We start from the raw sequence: 3,420 nt of genomic DNA on the forward strand, positions 1-3,420 counted from the left end.
GTAATACCGTCAACTTTCCTCCATGTGGCTAAAGAACTCATTATTGAATGATGTTGCATGGCTTTCTTATTCCCGGACATGCTTTCGTGCCTATTTTTGGGTCTGAACACCTGTAAAGTGCAACGAGGAAGAAGTAACAGCCTAACCCACGCATCAACATAATCTAGTTGAGCAACCACTTTATAGATTGTTGTTTTCAAAGCTTGCGAAAATGCCATCCGACAACTATGAGGGATACTCTTTACGGTAACGATAGGTGCCTTAAGTACACGATCAAGGAGGGAGACATCCAACATGAAGGACTCATGAACAGTTGTCTCGGGGCCCTTGATAAAAGGTTTCGAAATCCCAATAATGTGTGTATCCGAGTCAATTGCACGATCATTAAACTTCACAATGCCATCAGGGTGATGACAAGCACGTTTCAAGCTCTGAAGGTTCATGCAATCCCCACACAACCATTGATCCAACACCTTCAATGTTTCATTCACTTTCAAAAACAAGCCATGGTCTGTAGAGCTCGCCTCCCGCAACACACTTTTACGTTCTTCTTTAGTAAGGTGCACACTCTTGAGATGAGAGATCAAACGAGAAATCCCTTATTTCCCGCTCCACCATTTGAACAACAATGAAACGCACGGAACGGCCACGGCCATGAGCCTTTCAAAGTAGAAGAATGAGTTGTCATAAAATGTGACAAAACGATTCTAAAACTTAAAAAGACATTTCATCGAACACTTGGCGCGCAGTTATAAAAAAAACCCCATTTCACATGATTGGAGGAAGACGATAGGATCGATGGCCGGTAAAGTCTTAGTGTAGATTGAAATCTTGAAAGGCGGGGATTGTTTTGTGTGTGTGTGGGGGGGGGGGGGGTTGGGGTGGGTGGTTAAGGATAGGGGGTGTTTGGGTTCTATAGAGAATCCGAGACTAACAGAGGTTTAGTGAGACGTTGTTTGGTTATTCGAAATATCTAGTCCTTATCTCTTTGGTGTCCTTAATTTGATTCTTCAACATGCATTTCACTAACCTGCAGCGATTTAATTACAAAAAACACCTCTTTGTGAGTACTTTTTGCAAACTTCAATTCAAAATAAGTTAATGGTTACATAATTTAAAACATAAAGTACAACAAAAAGACTTGGGTTCTTTGATCAAGGCCTACTCGATGACCCATCGTTGCGTCATCATCTTCAAACGCATAATGAGCTAGCTTATATATTTGTTCCTCCTAGATTTGTTCAAAATCTTGCTAATACAGTACCCTCCAATACCATTATTCTATCCAAACTTGCTAAAAAAATAAAAATATAAGAAAAATTGGATTTTAATAACCAAACAATTTACCATTGACCAATATTAATCCCAACTAACAATGTGACTAGTAATAATCCTAACTTTCATTTGTGTTACTAATAGCACTCCCAATCTAAAAGATCGTTAACTTCATTAGAACTAATTACACGTATTCTCCTTATTGTTTTGCTAAATTCTAGTTTTGGTCCCAGCTGTTTGTCAAATTACCAAACTACGCCTAGAATAAAATAATTATAAATTAAAAAAAAATTGAATACTTTTTAACCACCTTTTTATATTTAAAAACAATATACAATCAAAATAATATCAAACTAGTATGAAGGACCTACGCGTTATACGGTCGTTGTATAATATATTAGAAAAAGTGAGTTAAGAAAGACAAATAGGAAACTTTACGATTGGATTCCATAACAAAATCTGTTAGGATTAAGCGCACACACGAACTGAACACAACACAAAAGAAATAGACAAACATGAGGATTTTAACGTGGTTCGATCTAAAACGACCTACGTCCACGGGTGGCAACTAGATATTCTTTATTGAGTGACAAAAAATTACAAGTACATGCCATGGTATAAACAGACACTAATCTAGGGTTTATAACTTATTAAGAAAGAAATCTAAATTGGGCTGGCCTTGGGCCTGGCCGCTTGCACCTGTTCCTCTTTGACTTCAAATAATAAACTGGCCTAAACAAGGCATGTGAACCCAACAATATCCCACTCGGAGGCCTTGAGCTCTCTTGCCTGCACTCCTGATCGTACTTATGTGATATGAACTTTAAACATCTTCTAGTTGCCACTTCTCATCAATTAACCTGAAGGCCTGTTGAAGTTCCCTGGGCTCTAATATGTCGGTCACGACTTAACCTACCACTAACTTGTTCGCTGTCCCTACCAGCTCCCACTGAAAAAAACTGCCAGATCCCAAGATATCATAAGAACAAACACTCTCCATATTCAGCAAGTAATCCACTGGAGAGACTTTTACAGCTGGAATACTGGTTTTCTTAATCCACCGTCGACCTGGAACTATAAGTAAAACATGACCTGCACTCCCACTATCACGATGTCCTCCGACTGATTTAACCTTCCTAGCTCATTCATACTGAATCTTCACTTCGGCTCTAGGTTTGTTACTTGCAAAAGAAGCCTTCTTCTATCCACAAGATTTTGTGAACCGGACTTTGTCTTTCATCGGAGCTGGATCATTTCCTTCCGGTGACACGAAGACCATATACACCGAACCCCTTTTCTTGTCACCAGCAACCACGAAATTCCGTTTGACTATCTTCCATTACCCATTTGCGAACTTACGCCCATGATCATTCAATTGCCCGAATAAAATCAAATTTTCTTCTCATTTGGAATAACCATCACGTTTTTTAAATCCAAAAAGTACTGGTTAAAGTTATCAAATCAATATCTTTAATACCCGTAACTTCTAGATTATAATCTAGTCGAACCTCTTCAAAATCATACACTTTAGATTCTTCATTATTTTAACTACAGTTAGTGGCATGAAACGATGCACTAGAATCCATAACTAAAAAATCAACGTTACTCTTAACACAACAAATCAAAGCCTCGTCACTAGTGATCCCATCCTCTGTTTCGTCTTTCGTAATGTTCATTTCATTTTACCATTCAAACACTGATTCCTGAAGTGACCTGTCTCTTTTTAGTTCCAGCATTCAATATCTTTACAAGTCTTAAACTGACTCCTCTTCCTGCTCCCACTGGACATGATCAAATTAAGATTATTGATATGTGTTGTAACTGACACACCCTCTTTCATTGTAGTTGTCACTAGCACTCGGATATAATAGACCTTATTCACTACCAAAGGATTCTCATACATGTTTGATAGTTCCTCCATCATACAACCGGTAGTGGTTTCTTTCATGATGTTAAACGCCACATCTTCCAACAATGACAAAGTAATTCAAGCCCTAGCCTTCTTATCTAACTACTTACAATCTGCATTAGAAAACTTTTTTGGTTTTTCATCCTCAAGCACTACATCCAGGTCTTTCTGACAAAGTAATGCTTCAATCTACATCTTCCACCAACCAAACTTTTGTCCGTCAAACTTCTGTATTG

This window comes from Bidens hawaiensis, unplaced genomic scaffold, assembly GCF_021521415.1.
Source record: "Bidens hawaiensis isolate Kalapana, Puna unplaced genomic scaffold, B.hawaiensis_p1.1 tig00004109_1, whole genome shotgun sequence".
Classification (NCBI taxonomy): Eukaryota; Viridiplantae; Streptophyta; class Magnoliopsida; order Asterales; family Asteraceae; genus Bidens; species Bidens hawaiensis.